We start from the raw sequence: 20552 nt of genomic DNA, 5'->3' as shown, positions 1-20552 counted from the left end.
GACACAGTTAAAGAATAAAGTAGGGATTTATTAAAAGGCTTCAATGGATGCACCTTGGGCAGCACAAGAGCTCCTTATTTATTCCAAGATGAACCAAAATGGCCACAAAATGGACAATTGGTCACGGGGTCTCTCACTTTTATATCTTCTGCTCCATTTGCATATTGGAGTTAATTGTCCAATTACAGCTTTAGGTTAGGAAGCCCCCTCCTCCTTGTTTTTCTCTCTTCAGCCCATGTTGTTTGTCCTCTTAGGCCTGAGATTTGGATCGTTTGTCCTTGGTCCCCAGCTAGAGAAGGAATTATTTGTCTCCATACTCTGTGAATAGAGCTCACCATCCCCTCATATGAAGCTCAGAACTGCACACTAAAGCAGCACAGAATCTGAACAACATAAAAGCTAAAACCTGAGGCATCAGTTGATTGCCCACAAAGGATCAAATTGATTTTATTGGCTTGAAAAAGAACTAGGTGGGAAGTAACTGGTTTTGAGATGAACTGGAGTTTTCCAAAAGACTTAATGTTAAACCAGGTACCCTGTAAGAGAGGAATCATACTATTTACTTTTAATGTGAGAAAATGTCAAAGAGTGAGGAAGAAATATGTCAGGAAAAAGTTCCCTTCCATTTTGATTTTCAGCTAATATCTCTAAAGGCTTCCAGCCTGACTTGTCCAATCCATTTCATAAAGGGATGACAGGAGATGGAGGTTTACCAGCACTTCAAGTGTCAGTAAAACCTCAAATGGATTGTTGTTGTTTTGGCTGATGGCACACAGATTTAACAGACAGGAAGTTCTTTGGGCTTTAGTGCTTTTAGGTGAGACAAGGAATTGAAGAATGTGATTTCCTTGTCTGTCTCTTTCTTTTTGGGTCAATAATAATGAACTTCCTTTGAACACCATTGCATGCTTGGTAGGTTTGTCATCATCTTGAGTAGATCCAGGATTTTTTTCTTCCAAGTGTATAGCCTGCCTTGCCCTCTAAAAGCTGGGATATAAACCAGTTGTATGAAACTCTTAAAATGCAGGTTGGGGGTTTAATTTATGGCTGAAATTCCATCCATAGCTTTGAATGCCATAAATAGTTACCCTTTTTATTGACTGGGCTCCAAATCAAATGGGAAGTTTTCTGATAGAGTTCATGGAGAAAAATGTGGCTGCCTTTGTTATGGCTTTGAGAACATACATAATACAAACCCATAACTTTTCACTCCATCACTCAGCTGAGAAAACCTAATGTTTTGCAGAGACTGAAAATATATTAACTTTCTTGCAGCTGTCATCATGTATACTTCTGGGCTTTGTCTTTAATCTGTGGAATAATCTGTTCTTCCTTGCAGACTGTGGAACTGTCTTTCCTTGAAATGAGACTGAAATCTTAATGATGCTTGGTAGTAAAATTCACCTCACAGCATCAGTTAAAAAAAAATTGTTCTATGCTGATTTTTGAAATTTAAAAATTAATTTCTGAGACAAGCAACAAGTAACCAGTGCTAATAAACTTACTGAGGGGGCGGGGGGAAATCAGTGAGGGAAGGTGGAAAATTTAAATACTGCAGTAATTACTCATACTTTAATTTAGATTCACTTACTCCAGAAAGGTCAAATAACTATTTTAACTTCTTCTGTCAGTAAATTGCTTCAAAAATTATAACCTGGGAAATGCATTGGGTAAGGCCATGCCCAGAGTAGAGAGAACCATTTTACTTGAAATCTTTTCTAGTTTAGCTGGCTCCCTATGCTAGATTTTTTGTTCCTACAATAAAGTAAATATAGATTTTTTGAAGTAGAGTTGACCTGTTCCACATAATGAAGACATCTGATGGAAATATTATGATTTTATGAGAACAATGGGATAATTTTCAGTTGTTGCAAGTTTTCCAAAATTATACAAAACTGTAAATTCTCTTTGATACATTTTAAAGTATACTTACCCAAAAGAAAGAAAACAAACCAGACTGTTGTGAGAAGGAATCTAATAACTTTTAGAAGAAACAAGATAAGACATAAACCACATAGCTGTCTTTGCTACCTCCAGAAAGAATTCAAGATTAAAAGTAGTGATTAAGATCCTACAATCTATTTTTAAATATATGCAGGCAATAACCATTTTGTGATTTGGCACACCCATTAATATGAAGTCAAACTCTCCCTAGGATTATTCAGAGCTATTACGCTGTTCTCTAGAGATTTTAGACTATATTTTTTAAAAGGTAAACTATACAAAGTAGGCATTACTCAAATAATTAAAATAACAACCCAAGCCCTATTTTTCCTCTTAATTTAATTACCTCACCCAGACCTCCATAATTAACAGAGACAAGAACTCATGTCAGTAAAATACAAATGTACTGAAAGACTGAAGTGGTGCTTCTTACTTCTAGACTATACTTTTAACATCTGTCTAAGAATCACATGAGATGATCACTGGAGAAATGGGTATTTTTAACTTGTGGTTAATTTTTTTTTTATTTTTTAGCCCTTTCCTATTGTTTCAAACTTATTTTCATCCAGAAGTAGAAAATGGAGAATCTTTAGATTTATTTATTTCTTTAGGAAAGTTTGAAAGCAATACTGGGGGAGGTATTTGGATGCCACAGAGGTTGCCCACTTGCTGTGCCATGTTGCCTGGTGATGTTTGTTCTCCATTAAGGAAAAAAGGGGGAAAAAACTCACCACAGGGCAAAACTTATAGGAAAGACCAAAACAATTGTGCCTAACCAGTTCTTGTGATGATGGATTTAGTATGAGAGCAATACTTCCTCCCCTTCCTAGCTTGTTACAATCAGGAGGCAGACAGGAATTTATGCCAGTGTTTTTGTTTTCCAAGGTAAGGGGTGGCTGCACTACCTAATCCTTTCCTGTGTGTATGTATGGATGTGTACATATAGATGGGAATGTATATTTGTCTGCAGGCAGTGACAGGAATGTAAAGCAGTTATTTTAGCATGGCCAACAGAGACACAATGTGTGTCCCAAGCTGCTCAGTTGAACATAGTAATATAGATCATTCACCTAACCAGTATTTTGTACTTTGGAGGTCATAAACTTGGACTTAGTGATGGGGGAGGTATAAATAAAGACATGCAAACTATTTTTGTTTGCCTCATTATACTGCGACGCCTTTCCTCTGTGTTCTTATGTTTTTTCTTTGCTTGTTTTTATTTATTCCTAGTTATACTTCAGTGGCCTACTAAATGTGTTCTTTTCAAGAATATTTATCTTTCCTTGCTGCTTAATTCATCTAAATATTTAGACATTGCTATATTCTCAGTCAGTAGGCACTTGGCTAATCTATACAAATTCATCTCATTTATAAATTATTCCTCCTAGCTCACCACCAGCTTACACGCAACAGAATGCAAAGCAAAAGTGCTTCAAACCTTATAAATCAGCAAACCAAGAACAACAACTCTTCTTATTAAAGTGTAGCAGCTTAAGCCAAAGGGATAGAAACTTTAATTTTTCATGAGGAATCCTGAGAGAATTTGGCAAAGCAAAACAACAAGTGACCGTTCCTGCACTGGTCAGCCCTTTGAAGTGCTGGAGGTCATTGTTTCTTGTTGGCCACTTTCCATTTCTGTCTGAGACCTCACCAGTACCTTGGACCTGGTGCACACAGAGGGTGACTGGCAGAATTTGAAGCAGAAGATGCCCCTGTGCCCACAGAAGAGCAGATGAAGTGCCCAGACCCTTGGGTAGCAGCAAATGTATGGTAGGGAGAGGCACCAAATACCCCTTGGTTCTTTGCATTATATTAGAGAGTAGGTGGTACTTTTCTGCCTGAGGGCAACCTGGTAGCTTTCCAATTATTGAGAGCCTTCCAATTTAAACAAAAAAAAAAAAAAAAAACAAAAAAAAACCCACAAACCTTGCAACATGAACACAATTACAGAATTGAAAATCTTTTCAGCATATTTTATTTTCATGCTTAGGTTTTTTGATCCTTTTGATCCTTTAGCAGCAACAGCAAAGTGTAATTGTGAGACATGTTTGAGCTTTATGAAGGGTTTTCTTTACTGAAAAGTTTTAGCATATACACATGGGTTTTAAGAGTTTGGAGGTTTCTTCTCATTAAACAGACTTCCTGGAGGGGAAAATAGGTGAATAAATAGAAGAAATCCCTGATTTTTGCCTGCAAATATCCACTGCAGGAGACGATAAATAGCACTATGATTCATGCTTTGTTATTTAGTGATTATCAAGCTTACTTCTTGAGATTATCCCTTGTTAGAGTATTTGGGCTTGGTTTGTCTCAATATCAGTTGAACTGTGCTGTAAGTAAAGAAAACTTAAGGCTCTTCTTGATATTTAAGAACAGTGGAGTAAAGTCAATGGTGTGGAAATAATATTGGTGGGCAAAATCCCTGAAATCAATAGGAATACTCCAAAAAGCATTTGTGGCTTTGGCTCAAAGCTGTCTCTGTGAGTTTTGGATGAAATTTGCATGCACATCGATTTGCTCATGCAGATGTCTGCTCTGTATTCAGAGTCAACAATTGCACACATCAGCCACTGTTTTCACTTGCAAATAGTTACTGTGCATATGGATTTTATAGGAGCCTTATGGAAACAGGCCCTGTAATAACAGCCAACAGCATCTCCTGTTTCAGTGGTGTTATTCTGCAACGATCATTGCTGCCCCAGAAGCCTGAGAGCTGTCACATTTTATTTCTGAAATTGCAGGTTTGTGTATTATTCAACAGTAATACACATCACAAACAGTGGTTCAGTGATGAACAGGGTGTATGAGCTTTAAAGCCTAATATCTGCCTGGGTTTATTAATGCTTAAGTTTAGTCATCTGAAAAACATGAGGTGGAACCTCAGATGTGACCCAGGCTCTCAAGTCAGCCAAACACACCAGGTATCAGCAGCAGGACTTGATGGCCACTGCTGTGAGACAGGGCTCAGCCCATCTAGGGGGTCATAATTCCCTTTAGGAGCAGCCTCTCTTTATCAGTTACAGGAGTCAAGGGACATCAACTGCACCTTTTGTCTGGGGATGAACCTAATTTTATTTATTATTATTTATTTATTATTTATTATTAATTATTTATTATTAATTTCCTCTGATAGGCCTCTTTGTATAAAATGTTTTGCTAAGAGCACCAGATATTTCTATAGGAGCCTGAACCTTTCCTCTGCTAGAATGTGGGAAGTAGAAGGGGCTAGACCAAGTAAGGAGGAACAAAAATGAAACTTTACTCTGGTGTGACCTTTTGTTTTCCTTCACTGCAATTTAGGAAGCTGAGCCTTGCAAAAATGATAGTCAGGGTTTTTTTTTTGGCATTGCCACTTGGAAGACAAATTTTGCCATGGTGGTAGTGGGAGTCCTACACCACTGGCAGATCATTACAAACACAGGGGAATCCTCCTGAACCTCTCTCCCTTCAGGTCCCCCCAGTCCTTCTGGGAATTTGGTGTTTGTGACAGCCAGCTCAGGTTGCCCTTGCTGCCCCTGAGGGGCTGACACTCAGCTGCGCTGAGGAGGGCAGGAACTGTTTCCATGCAGGTTGGATCTGGTGGCACCAGTGAGCAGGCCTGGCTTGCAGCACGAGGTGGGAGCCAAGCCACAGCAGCACCCCAGTCATTTACAAACACATTGAGCTTGGGTTCAAACCCATAAACATGAAATAAGCTGTGTTTTTTCTGAATCAGCTCACAGCTGCAGTGGCTGGCTCTGCCCGAGCAGCAGGCAGCCATCACATTTGTCTTTGTCTGTGCAATGCCTTCTATCCCTGGATCAGAGCAAAGAGGGGCTTTATCTGTCATTGACTCCCTCTGCTAGCTGGGAGCACCGAGGCTGGGCTGCGTTTGTCACCCAGGCTGGCAGGGAGCACGTGGATAGAGGTGTTCTGCCTTGGTGCAGGCAGACGTGCTGCTGACAGGGCTGGACACAAGTCTAAGGGCTGCTCTGACTCTTCATCCTCTCTGCACAGGGCATATAATGACACAACTGGAGCAATTTGGTTTTATTATGTAGAATAGAGGAGGTTATTCAATTTCATAATATTTGGATTGGCTGGCTGTGTCTATTTAACATCCTGGGGACAGACTGGAAATCCTTTTGTTGATCAGGTCTAGCCTTAAACTTGCAGAAAGGTGGTAGTTGCTCTGTAGTACAGAAGCAGTTGGAGGAGCTTCTTGGTTCCTTTTCCACACAGTGCTCTGGAATGACATGGTCTGTCCCAAAAAGCCCTTGAGGTTTCCTGCTGGGAGTTCATTCAATGAATGCAGTTGGCCCCACATGGAAAGCAGCTCAATTCTCCTGTGAAATGGAGGCAGATAAGACAGAGAAGGAGATAACTTCAAACAACATTGTAACTGCCACAAGACAGGTGCCAGTGCAGCACAGGAGATGCTCATGAGGGAAAGAAAAGCTTTTGGCTTGCAGGTTCTGCCTCCACTCCATAAAGGCTGCAGGGCAGGGCACAGCAGAAATGCCCTGATCCCTGCAGTTTGTGCTGGGAATGGGGAGCATAGGGTGTAGCCATGATATTTTCTCAAAAATCCTTTCCTTTCTCAGGATTTTTCCTCCTGAGAAGCTGGGGAGCCTCAGGAACAAAATATAAACAGTAGTTATCTGCTGCTGTGGAATGCAACAGGTGCATCTGTGATTGGTCTCATGGTTGTTTCTGATCAATGGCCAATCACAGGGAGCTGACTCAGACTCTGTCCAAGCCACAAGACTTTATTATCATTCTTTCTTTTGATATTCTTAGCTAGCCTTTTGATTAAATCCTTTCTTCAATTCTTTTAGTATAGTTTGAATATAAAATATATCATAAAATAATAAATCAGCTTTCTGAAACATGGAGTCAGATCCTCATCTCTTCCCTCAACCTGAGACCCCTGTGAACACTGTCACAACAGGGCTGGTGGCCACTGTGGCTCAAAGGCCACCTGGTCTGTGCTGTTAATGGAGCAAGTGATGGGCAAGTGAGGGCATCTCTGCTGCCCTCCATTGTTTTTTTGGAATGGGTCTCATCCTTACTTTCAGTTTAGAAAATATCTGGAAGGTGTTGGTAGAAAGGTGTTGGGTTTTTCCTTCCAATTATCTACCTGTAATTTCATGTAAAATTGTGATATGGGTAAAAAAAACCACCAAGGAAACTGGATGCAGAAATTGCTGCAAGCAGCAGTGTTGCCTGAGAGTGACCAGGTATCACTGAGGGTGATCATGCATCCTGACAGAGTGAGCAGGTATCCTGGTGGTGTTACTGAGTTTAAGAAGTGCTGTGTTATTCTTTGGTCTTTCTTTGGGAAATTTTTATATTTCAGCTTTATTTTTTTGCAATAGCAATTTCAAGAAAACCATAAGTGCTGAGGTCAGATAACTGCCTTTAATTCCAAAGACACTCAAACTCAGATGAAATTTCCAGTCAGATTGGACACTCAGTTCAGATAATTAGACTGTCCCTTTATCGGTGCCTTCTGTCTCTAATATTTTTCATTCCCTAATGCACCAACAATTGAGTGTGAAATACCTGCCACAATAATCTTAGTCTGAAAATACCTTACAGGATATTCTCATCTCTTTGAAGTACATATTGCTAATGGAAGCACTAAGGGGTAAAATATTTAAAAGAATGGGAAAACTCCTCAGCAGTTTCATTGTACCATTAATTCAAAATTACCAGTAGTTTGATGGATACAGGGATAAGGATATCCTGGATCTCCGATATATAGTCCTATCTAAAACTAAGGATGGTACTGGACTGTTCTAGACTGCTCTTAATTAAATTCTGAAGCCTTCATAATAGAAATTTGAGCAAACTCATTTTCCCATAGAAAATACTGTGATCATATCAGCAAACACCATGGGATGTTAGTGGATGGGAAGCCAACAGCATAAGGGAAAGATCATTTTTCCTCCACACCCTGTACATTATCTGTCCTTTTAGTGGAACTGAACAGAACATTTCTAGCTATGAAAACTGCAAAACGAACCTTGGAAATACTTAATTGTGTTAGTGGTTCTTCTTGAAGTAGGAAATCACACGAAGGAGTGTCAGAAAGATAATTACCACAAAAAAGAAGCTCTTTCTACATCTGTGTTTTGTTCAGTAGTGTTTGAGTGAGGTTTCTTTCCCTCCCATTGTGTAATCTTTCTATGGTCTGAATAAAAGAAGAAATTAAATTGTAAGTGTTAAGGTTATGTTGAAAGCCTTGTAATGTGAAAATTTCTATCACAAAACAAATGTGATATAAAAGCTCCGAGCATCTTTATGCCCCTTGCATCTGCATTGTACTTGCAGACATTTACCTTATTTGTCCTTCAAAAGCATCCAAGAATTAAGCTCAAATCCTGCTTTGTCTCTCTCCCTCTTTTTTTTTTTTCCATTGAACAGTGATATTTTGCAGTGTTTCATATATTCTGAATAGAAGCTATCATTCAAGTTCTGAAAATCTAGAGGTAAATATCTTCCCTTTATTCCTTCCATTCCATATCTTGGATATCTTCATTATTTCCAGAAAGCCATTTTACCTCAGCATGTTATTAATTGCAGTGCCATCTGTAGGGGGATTATTTCAAGAGTTTTTTTCTACTAAGTTTGACAATATCTATGAATTTTAAGTATTATTTGCCAGGATTAATTTGAACAGTGCACCGGGTTGCCATATGTGTTCAGTTTGTTTCCAGTATAAAATGCTACTTATTTGGAGGTGAAGTTTTTGGATTGGTTTCATTGTCTCAAGTAGTAGATGATGACAATATTATAGGAGTGTGTCTATATAATGACATTAAATTGCAAGTCTTTACCTTCTTCTGATTTCATGAAATAGTGCAGTATCTTTTTCTAGTGCTTTTACTTGATACTTGGCAAAAGAATTAATCTTAAACCATTGTTTTTCTCATATATTTGCTGATTTTTGTACAACTACAAGCTTTTTAAAAGTCTTTTTTACTACAAATGTAGTAGAAAAATGTTGGAACTGTCTGTGCTTTCAACAGTGATCTTTTCGTGTAACTGCAGTGTGAGTTGTCAGCCACTTTTGTCCAAAACCCAGCAAGAGATAGAAATTAGATTCTGTTATATCAAAAATAATTTTACCTACACCTGTAGTGATTTTTGACAGCTCAAGTTGGTATCTAAATCTTAGACATTTTGGTTCAGTTTTTAAAAATCTTCAAAACACAAGGGCACTCAAGATGTAAAATTGTATTTCTTAAGCTTTTAGAGACTGTTTTCCTTTGGCGTCCAGTCTGTTTCCAACTCAGTAAAACTTATGGGTGTGGTGGTGTTTAATAGTATGTAATAAGGTAGGAAAATAATATAGAAATATAGGAATAAAATATAATAATAGGAATATATATAATTTTTGGAGTCTTTGCCATACATATTGTCAGGTGGCCACTCACGACAGTGCTCTTGACTTTTGAAGTTAGTGATTTATCCTTAAAAATGGTGAGAAACAGAAGGTGTAGGAGACACAGATTAGGTTAGAAGCTGAAATATTCATAAATAAGGCAGAGTATCATGCAAAAAGTTTAGACAATTTGCCTTGAGCTGGATGCATATTCAGTGTGGCTGAATAAATTTGTGTGATGCCAAAAAGAGACTCTGGAAATAATTAAGGGATAATTTGTCCAAGGTGTGCCTTTTTGTGTCCAGCCAAGGTCATTGGCTTCTTGGGACTTAAAAGTATGAACGCATGGAGCAAAAATGGTAACAACCCATGGCCCAAGGAATTTACAATTTAAATCTCTCCACAGGAATGGAGTGCACTGGCTGTTCTGTAACAGGGTGGGAAGGTGAAGCAGTGAAGTGAAGCAAAGCAGTGGCTCAGAGAACCATGTATTTTAATAGCTCTTCTCAACATGTGAATATCAAAATTACAAAGGTTTCCTCTCAAGGTAAAGCTGTAAAATGTTCATTTGAAGTCTCTCTGCTCAGGCTTTGTCCCCCTTATGGGTTTTGCATAGCACTCAGAGGCAGAAGTAAATTAGAGTAAGGGATGTAAAAAGGAGAACTGGAGTTCAATACTTATTAAAATATTCATTAATGTGTGAGAAAATCCTCCCTCTTTTAAATTTTCAACTGATGCTAAAACAGAAGTCAGGGCTGTCTCTGTCTAAACAAGGAACTAAATGCCTTTCAACAGGTACAATAACAAAAATAAGATTAACATAATTATGCAAGGAAGTGTACTTTGGATTCTGCTATCACAAGATGTGCTGCATAAATTCATGTCTCAGGGGACAAGAACTTCTGCAGTTTATCATTTGGAATTTACAGAAGAGGAAAAAAAAAAAAAGAGAGGCCTGGGAGTATTTTTGGTTTACTATGGCTTTGACCTACACATGTGCCACTGCTAAGAGAAAATCAGTGCCTTTTTCATGGTGTTTTCTGGCATAATCCAAAAATATCCTTTAAAAGCCATTTATCTGCTTTCATTTATAACAGTTCCCTTGAAACTATATCCATCCCTTTATTGGACTGGATAACAAAAGAACTGCTAGGAAGGAAAAGACATATTCTCTGTTAAAGACATATTCAAATAGCTTTGCTAGGCTTGTTTAGATTAACAAAATAAAAGTCAAGTGTCGCCATGGTATTTTCTGAAAAATCCTCTTTGACCAAGATCTTCTCCTGGGAAGCTGAGAAGCCTCAGAAAAGAATAAAAATAATAAATATGTGATTGCTTGGAAATGTGGTCTGGAGATTGTTTACCAAAGGGTCCATGTTTAATTGGTTCCATGTGAATTGTTTTTAATAAATGACCACTCACCATCAGCTGTGTTGGACTCTGAATCAGTCATGAGCTTTCATTACCATTCTTTTTTAGCCTTCTGATGTTTCCTTTCACATTATTCAGTAAAACTAAAATATATAATAAAAATTAAACAGAATGGCATAGAATAGAATAGAATAGATTGGAATAAAATAGAATAATTAATTAGCCTTCTGAGAAGATGGAGTCAAATTCAAATAGAATAGAATAATTATTCAGCATTCTGAAAAGATGGAGTAAAATTCAGATGAATAGAATAGAATAGAATAGAATAGAATAGAATAGAATAGAATAGAATAGAATAGAATAGAATAGAATAGAATAGAATAGAATAATTATTCAGCATTCTGAAAAGATGGAGAAAAATTCAGATGAATGGAATGGAATGGAATGGAATAGAATAGAATAGAATAGAATAGAATAGAATAGAATAGAATAGAATAGAATAGAATAGAATAGAATAGAATAGAATAGAATAGAATAGAATAGAATAGAATAATTATTCTGCTTTCTGAAAATCTGGAGTAAAATTCAGATGAATAGAATAGAATAGAATAGAATAGAATAGAATAGAATAGAATAGAATAGAATAGAATAGAATAGAATAGAATAGAATAATTATTCAGCATTCTGAAAATCTGGAGTAAAATTCAGAAGAATAGAATAGAATAGAATAGAATAGAATAGAATAGAATAGAATAGAATAGAATAGAATAGAATAGAATAGAATAGAATAGAATAGAATAGAATAGAATAATTATTCAGCATTCTGAAAATCTGGAGTAAAATTCAGATGAATAGAATAGAATGGAATAGAATGGAATAGAATAGAATAGAATAGAATAGAATAGAATAGAATAGAATAGAATAGAATAGAATAATTATTCAGCATTCTGAAAATCTGGAGTAAAATTCAGAAGAATAGAATAGAATAGAATAGAATAGAAAATAGAATAATTATTCTGCTTTCTGAAAATCTGGAGTAAAATTCAGATGAATATAATAGAATAGAATAGAATAGAATAATTATTCAGCATTCTGAAAATCTGGAGTAAAATTCAGATGAATAGAATAGAATAGAATAGAATAGAATAGAATAGAATAGAATAGAATAGAATAGAATAGAATAGAATAGAATAGAATAATTATTCAGCATTCTGAAAAGATGGAGAAAAATTCAGATGAATGGAATGGAATGGAATAGAATAGAATAGAATAGAATAGAATAGAATAGAATAGAATAGAATAGAATAGAATAGAATAGAATAGAATAGAATAGAATAGAATAGAATAATTATTCTGCTTTCTGAAAATCTGGAGTAAAATTCAGATGAATAGAATAGAATAGAATAGAATAGAATAGAATAGAATAGAATAGAATAGAATAGAATAGAATAGAATAGAATAGAATAGAATAGAATAATTATTCAGCATTCTGAAAATCTGGAGTAAAATTCAGAAGAATAGAATAGAATAGAATAGAATAGAATAGAATAGAATAGAATAGAATAGAATAGAATAGAATAGAATAGAATAGAATAGAATAGAATAGAATAATTATTCAGCATTCTGAAAATCTGGAGTAAAATTCAGATGAATAGAATAGAATGGAATAGAATGGAATAGAATAGAATAGAATAGAATAGAATAGAATATAATAGAATAGAATAGAATAGAATAGAATAGAATAATTATTCAGCATTCTGAAAATCTGGAGTAAAATTCAGAAGAATAGAATAGAATAGAATAGAATAGAATAGAAAATAGAATAATTATTCTGCTTTCTGAAAATCTGGAGTAAAATTCAGATGAATATAATAGAATAGAATAGAATAGAATAATTATTCAGCATTCTGAAAATCTGGAGTAAAATTCAGATGAATAGAATAGAATAGAATAGAATAGAATAGAATAGAATAGAATAGAATAGAATAGAATAGAATAGAATAGAATAGAATAGAATAGAATAGAATAGAATAGAATAATTATTCAGCATTCTGAAAATCTGGAGTAAAATTCAGAAGACTAGAATAGAATAGAATAGAATAGAATAGAATAGAATAGAATAGAATAGAATAGAATAATTATTCAGCATTCTGAAAATCTGGAGTAAAATTCAGAAGAATAGAATAGAATAGAATAGAATAGAATAGAATAGAATAGAATAGAATAGAATAGAATAGAATAGAATAGAATAATTATTCAGCATTCTGAAAATCTGGAGTAAAATTCAGAAGAATAGAATAGAATAGAATAGAATAGAATAGAATAGAATAGAATAGAATAGAATAGAATAGAATAGAATAGAATAGAATAGAATAGAATAGAATAATTATTCAGCATTCTGAAAATCTGGAGTAAAATTCAGATGAATAGAATGGAATAGAATAGAATAGAATAGAATAGAATAGAATAGAATAGAATAGAATAGAATAGAATAGAATAGAATAGAATAGAATAGAATAGAATAATTATTCAGCATTCTGAAAATCTGGAGTAAAATTAAGATGAATAGAATAGAATAGAATAGAATAGAATAGAATAGAATAGAATAGAATAGAATAGAATAGAATAGAATAGAATAGAATAGAATAGAATAATTATTCAGCATTCTGAAAATCTGGAGTAAAATTCAGATGAATAGAATAGAATAGAATAGAATAGAATAGAATAGAATAGAATAGAATAGAATAGAATAGAATAGAATAGAATAGAATAGAATAGAATAGAATAATTATTCAGCATTCTGAAAATCTGGAGTAAAATTCAGAAGAATAGAATAGAATAGAATAGAATAGAATAGAATAGAATAGAATAGAATAGAATAGAATAGAATAGAATAGAATAGAATAGAATAGAATAGAATAGAATAGAATAATTATTCAGCATTCTGAAAATCTGGAGTAAAATTCAGATGAATAGAATAGAATAGAATAGAATAGAATAGAATAGAATAGAATAGAATAGAATAGAATAGAATAGAATAGAATAGAATAGAATAATTATTCAGCATTCTGAAAAGATGGAGAAAAATTCAGATGAATGGAATGGAATGGAATGGAATGGAATGGGATAGGATAGAATAGAATAGAATAGAATAGAATAGAATAGAATAGAATAGAATAGAATAGAATAGAATAGAATAGAATAGAATAGAATAGAATAGAATAGAATAGAATAGAATAATCACCCTTCATGAGAAGCTGGAGTCAAATTCTCAGGAGCTTCCTGGGCATGGCTTTGTGGCATCTTTGGGCTCTAATCATTTCCCACACCGTGTGTGAGGCACACAGCCCTCCCTGGGTGCAGGCACAGGGGACACAGCAAATATTTCTGCTGGCCTGGACTCACATTTTTCTGCCCCTCTTTCCTTTGCCTTCAGCAGAGCCCATAGCCTGGGGCAGAGCAGTTTCTCTTCAGGCTGTGGCTGCATTTGAAAATGCTGTGCCAAGTCCCATTTGGGTGAAGTGAAAGAATTAAAGATGACCTGAAGTTGCCCATAATTACTTGTGGGTTTTTTTGGCTCTGGAGATTCTATATGAAGAAGCAAAGCACAAACAGACTGTTTGTACAAACCCAGCTGTTTCTCCCAAATCATCCTTGGTGTTAATCCCTATCTTCGACAGGCATTTATACCAGTTCAACTCAAATTATATGTGTTTAGCAAATGGCTTGTGTTTGAGTGAAATGTGAAGACAAAAAGAACACTGAGACTCACTTGTTTATTCAAAATACTTCGGGTATATATTTTTCAGGAGAGTCCAGCAGGTCTGTCTGTAATGGATTGACCTTCCTTTGACAGCAATGGTGCAGCTTCCCAGCTGCAAAACCCTGAAAGGAGCTGCTACAAGGAGAAAGCAGAAGCAGCTGGCTGGCCTGTGGAAGCACATGGAGGAAGTCATGATAATGTCCTTCCTGGAATGAGGAGTGAAGTGGCCCTGGTGGCTGTAGGTACATTTGCCAAGTCAAACATCATCTACCTACCCCACACTGACAACACACAACAGAGACTGTTTTCAGGCAATTTTATTTCCACAGAACCATTAGACAGCAGACCCTGATTCATCACAGGCAACAGAAATACCACAATTAAACAATTATCTGGTGATTTAAAAATTAAGCTGTTTAAATGTGAAGGCATTATACCAACGAGCTGCATTTAATCACACATGGAACCAGGCTCCCCCCAAGCCCTGAGTCCCTGTTAGCAGCGCTCACTGCAGCGTGGGCTTTGCTTTGTGACAGGGTCACACTTCTCTCACCCTTCCATTCAGAAAATGACTGTGCTTGCCCGTGAATTGTTGTAATCAGCACCACTTAGAAATGAGATGATGTGCTTAAATGGCGCAGAAAAAATGATCAGCCCCCAAAGCTGAACTTTAGACTTATTTTCCACAAACGCCTTTGAATAATCAAGCAGTGACCATGCAGAGCACACTGTGCTGATGAAGCCTCAACAGGCTTGGCTCTTCCCTGTCACACAGGGATAACTTCTCTCATATCATATTCCAAGCCAGAGGGCGTGGAATTTAAATGCTGAACCTGGAACAAAAATGCAGTCACTCAGAATTGGAACTGGGAAATTCAGAACAAAAACTTGTGTTCTTCTAGGTATAAACACCACAGGTCTGGTTACCTGCACTAGGCTAACATCTTATTAGCATTGCTCTTAAAAATAGTATATATTTTTTAAAAGGCTCTTAAAATATTATATATTTTTAATACAGGCTCTTGAAAATATTATTTTTTTTTAGAACCGTAATGATCAAACATTGTACAATTATATCTATAGAAATGTAATGACTGTTACTATTAATCACCATCAGATTTTATAGAAATGCAATGGTCTCTGTGTGTTGCTATTCATTATTAATTACTGCAACATTTAATAAAAGTGTAATAATTTTTGTTTGTTGCTACAATACAGTCTTAATTATTATGGTACTGTCATAGTTGTTACATTTTATAGGAATGTAATTGAATTTGTTACTATTAATTACTGTTACATTTTATGGAATTGCAATGGTTTTTGTTTGTTACTATTAATTAGTAATAACTACTTACATATTTCTTAGGAAAAAAATCACTATTTTAATACCACAGTGGTTATATTTTATGTAAAGGCAATTACTGTTGTTTTTTATTAATCATGTTAAATTGCTAGTATTAGAATGATCTTATTGGTAATAATCTCCTATGATTTTGATGTGTGCTCATTTTGAGGCCTTAGGCAGTGCCCTCCCATCAGTGTCCCCTGGTAAATCCAGTGCTGCCTCCCCAGGGTCACCTCTGCAAAGGTGACTTTGCTCTCAAAGTCCTTTCCAGCAGTGGAAGATGCGAGTTTGGGGTTGGTCTCCTCTCCCAGAGAGGATTTTTTTCTTAATGTATGAGCCCTGGCCTTAAAATATTTCTTGCTCTATTGTGCTCAATTTTACTAAGAAACCAAAACAAAAACTTTCAGGTTTGCCAGAAAAGTGAAGTTTTTATAACCTGCTACTCACCAGAATTTTCTAGTAGCTGCCTTATGTCTTCTCTCACACTGATTTGTTTTAATCATTAAATAGAAGTGATATTTTCTTTGGAGCTGGGGATATTTTTCTTCTCTCTGTGAGACAGGTTTGTGAAGAGAGTTAATATCTTTTATTAAAGAAACTGATAAAGTTAGAACAAAAAGAAGAATTGACCTTTCAGGCATACAAGCTAGCAGCAGTAACATTTATATCGCACGTGCTTTTGTGAAGAAGGCCTAAAAGTGAGAGGGAGCCTCTGGAAAGTACTATAAACATGGATAAGAATGCCTAATTCAAATAACATTTCTCATACCTAGGCTGCCACTCAAGAGTCTCCTTAGACTATGGATCCTTTTGCAGGAAAGAAAACTGATTAGCACTTCACAATAGTTAGAAATTCACTGCAAGATATAATATTACAGCGGTATTTAGTACAAAATTAACTTTTTTATTATTACTTTTATTATTTTATCTAAAAATGCCCTTGTTACTTGTCCCTAATGCTTTCATGCTCACAAATATCAACTAGAGAACCAGACCAGTGTGTTCTATCTGAGTGTAATCTCTCTCTTCCTGGGCTCTCCTGTTTCAAAGCCCTGTGCATTTTGGGCTCTTTGATCCATTCACAGAGTGAGAAAATGGAAGCATCAAAGATCTTTTCTCATCTGAGAAGGTGAGAGGATGAAAAGGAGGAATGGCTGAGCAATAACAACTCCTGAAAAAGTGTGATAAAGCTGTAAATGATTTGAAAATTTTAAGGTTGACTTGGTGTAATAAAACTTAGAGCATCACTTGCTGTGGGTGACACCATCCTATTAATAATGCCTTGCTAGGAACTGCCTCATTATCATCAATATTGGTCAGGGATGTCAGCAGTCCTAACCCCAGGTGTGGATTTGTCCCCACCTCAGCACAGAGAGGGTGTTGTGTGAAGGACTGCATTGCTTTAGCAAAGGAGCCTTGGCTCTTTGTTGCCATGGAAAGAAAGGCAAAACACTATTGAAAAGAAATGGTTTGAATAAAGTATACAAATGGCAAAAGAAAAATGGAAAAAAATACCCATGCTGTATGTATATTTACCTTAAAGACAGAGAATTATGAATAAAGTGACAGAGCAGGAGAAATACACAGTTTATAAGACAGCCCTTCACATTTCTCTTGTGCTGTGTTTGCTTTCAGTCTCAGCCACCTTCTCTTCCAAGCCAGCTCCTTACCTTAGCTAGAACTGTATTGTGCACTATATATTCAGCTTTGTTTTTGTCTGAAAATCACTTTAAACTGAACATTAGAACAGAAGAGGCTTTTTTTCCTACCCCCTACATCCATTACATTTGTTCCAGCCCACATTAGCACAAACCATTAAAAAATAAATGGCTAAAGAGGCACAGAACAGACCCACCAGGGTATAAGGCTGTGTCTTAGACTCTATTCAGGGGACAAAACCTGTGCTAGCCCTCAGCTATTTTCTTATTAATCCCCTTTTTGTGTTCACCATTTAATTCCAGGTAATCCCAGGCAGAGCTTTCATCCTGGGGCTTTGCTTTCTTTCTGTGTGCAGAGGGGCTTGGCTGGGTTACATGAAATCATGTGGCCAGAGGAGAAATTGCTGATTTCTTTCTATGCACACCTGCCTTGAGTTACAAGTAATAAAAGCAATTACAAGTTATGAACACAGAGAATTCCTAGCATAAATCAGGCACTTTTACGACTACCACGCTCAGCTGTCCAAAAGATAAGGGGTTTAGGATATGGCACTATCAAACATGCTTTGCTTTATGAAACAGTCAAATGTTCTCATTTTTTACTTACATGGAGTTTGCAGTACAAGGTGCTCTAATATGGGAGCAACATCAGGATTACTCATCCTCTTCCTTCCTATTTTAAAGTCTTCATGGAGCTGATATTATTTGTAGATTACAATGTAAAGCAGAGGCATTAAATCTTTCAGAATGAGGTCCACGTGCTGACATTTATGAGGACACACCTGAAGAGGGGTCCAGCTTTCCCCTGAGCTGCCCTCCCTCCCTCTGTGAGCTCTGCTGCATTTCCTGCTCTTCCCTGCTGCTTTTCAAGCACAAGCCTCCTCCCAGAACACCATTACCCACACCATACCTAATGCTGCTTCCAGGAAATCAGCTCCACAGGGAATGTCAGTAAGAGATATCCTAATGTGTTCTTTCTGTGGTGGTTTCTTCTCCAAGATGGGTCAGATTTCAGCTCAATTCCCAGGGCATGAAAAATGCTTTCTGGAGTTTGGATGTGTGGTAACTTGACCTTCAGAAGGTTTCTCTTCCCGCATTAATAGCATTACTTGTGTGCTGCCACAGCCACAAGTGTTTTGTTTTTCCTAAATGTACATTAGGCATTGCCAGTTTGTTAGAAAGAGAAGAGAAACAAGACAGCAATGGCCCCACTTAAGGGATGAGGATGCTAAAGTTCACCAAAGTCAAAAGAAACACCCTTATTAACCTTGGCAGGATGCAGATCACACCCAGACTGATAATTGGACCATATAAGGTCCCACTAGAAATATTTTCTAAAGATAATGATTGAAATCAGATTTTTCATGCCCTAATCTGTTCGTACAAGCCCTCTGCCAAAACTCACCTGAGCTCCGACCATCCTCTATGGCTTCCCAATTTCGTGAGTTAGGAAATGACTGACTCAACAAAAGGGGCCCCTGCCCAGGGCCATTCAGAGTTAGAAGAAAACAGTAACATGGCATGAAAAGCAGGCAGTGTAACAAGAGCTGAATAACCTGTAGAATTTAGATGCACGGTTATAAAATAATTTGAATTTTTTTGGATTGTTAAAGAATTTTGACACTCCAGTCACGGTCATCAGAAACTTTTAAGCTTATTTAGGCCTTTCTTCTTTCTGCTAAATAGCGTGAGAGTGATAACAACGCACAACTGCTCCTGGGCTATGGTCACAGATCAGCAGGAAAAAAAAAACAAGGAAAAAAAAAGTAAGTCATTCTATACTGGAATAATTCAAAAATGATTCAATAACACTTAAAAGGTAAGTGGCACATGCTTATTTTTGTCTTAGGAAGACACTATGGATGAAAATGATAACCATTTTAACTGCAATAATGCTGAGAACAGGAGTAACACCCACAGAGATAAATGGCTGCAGCAATCTCCCCCAATTACAGGCCAGCTGCTCTGTTCAGCACAGCTCCACAGAAGATTAAAACCACAGGATGCAAGGTAGAAGCAAGAAATTTTACATCTCTAAAGTGCATCACTGACCAGTGACACCAGCCTGAGTTTTGAAGCAGTACTTGGCAAATCTGAGTCTCCTGCAGCACAGATGGATTGGGGATTTAATGCTTTGTTCCAAAGGGGAATGTATGAGCCCTTTTAGGAGGGCTGACAGTTTATCTTTGTTTAGAAATATATCTATAAATCACAAAAAACATGAGAGAAGTTCAAACTGAACACAGCCATAGAACAATTCCTAAGCACAAAAGCTTTTTCTTTACCACCATGTCATTTGCTGACCAAGCTCCCACCATCCACAGGAGCTGGCTTTGCCTTTTAGAATTCCCACCAGGACAGCAGTACTTACAGAGCCACTTGTTAATCTGAAGGACACTGGGTAGCTCCAGTCATGATATTGTTCCATTGGTGGCATTTTAGAGTTGGTTACAGGCACTGAATTGTTCCAACCTGCAAACCACAAGCACAGACCATCCAGTCAGCCAGGTAATTCACATCTCCTGAATGACCAGGGAAAAGGAACGTCAGTATTAGTGATTTCTACACTGAGTAACAGGGGCAGCAAAGAAAAAATCCCCTTGGCTGGGTTAAAGCTGGGGGGTTTGTGTGAACACCTTCCTTCAGCTCTCCACATGTGCCTCCCCTGCAGCCCAGCAGGGCCATGGGGTGGGAAGGAGGGCAGGAATGCTTTTAGAGGAAACCCATTGGGAGGATGAGGAGCAGGAAAATCCTCCTCACTGTAAATCAATCCCACATCCACAGCCTCTCCTGGGAACAGCAGTGAAAATGACTTAAGAAAAATGAAATAGTACATTATGCCTGTCTATTAATTTCAGTTTAAAACAGCTGTGTTACATTTTAGCAACAGCTCCAGTTTCTAAGATAGCAATGTCATCCATTAACACTCCTCTGGTACATGTTTGTACACTTCAAGAATCTCATTTTGATGCCTCAGGTTTTAGCTTTTATATTTTTCACATTCTGTGCTGCTTTAGTGTGTAGTTCTGAGCTTCATATTAGGGGATGGTGAGCTCTCTTCACAGAGCAGGGAGACAGAACAATTCCTTTCCTAGCTTGGAA

At 36.7% G+C, this 20552-nt stretch overlaps 1 long non-coding RNA gene across 1 annotated transcript in view; it reads left to right on the top strand.

The window, feature by feature from the left end:
• The window catches only part of LOC132075613 (uncharacterized), a 46476-nt gene extending 30816 nt beyond the window's left edge, over window positions 1–15660 (top strand). Inside the window, exons 3-4 of the long non-coding RNA XR_009418790.1 lie at window positions 9720–9860; window positions 14494–15660. This is a non-coding gene — a long non-coding RNA (uncharacterized LOC132075613). The remainder of the gene's footprint in view (window positions 1–9719; window positions 9861–14493) is intronic.
• The last annotated feature ends 4892 nt before the right edge of the window (window positions 15661–20552 follow it).

This window comes from Ammospiza nelsoni, chromosome 7, assembly GCF_027579445.1.
Source record: "Ammospiza nelsoni isolate bAmmNel1 chromosome 7, bAmmNel1.pri, whole genome shotgun sequence".
NCBI lineage: Eukaryota > Metazoa > Chordata > Aves > Passeriformes > Passerellidae > Ammospiza > Ammospiza nelsoni.
The sequence above is the reverse complement of the archived record's forward strand: the minus strand, read 5'-3'. Positions and strand labels throughout refer to the sequence as shown.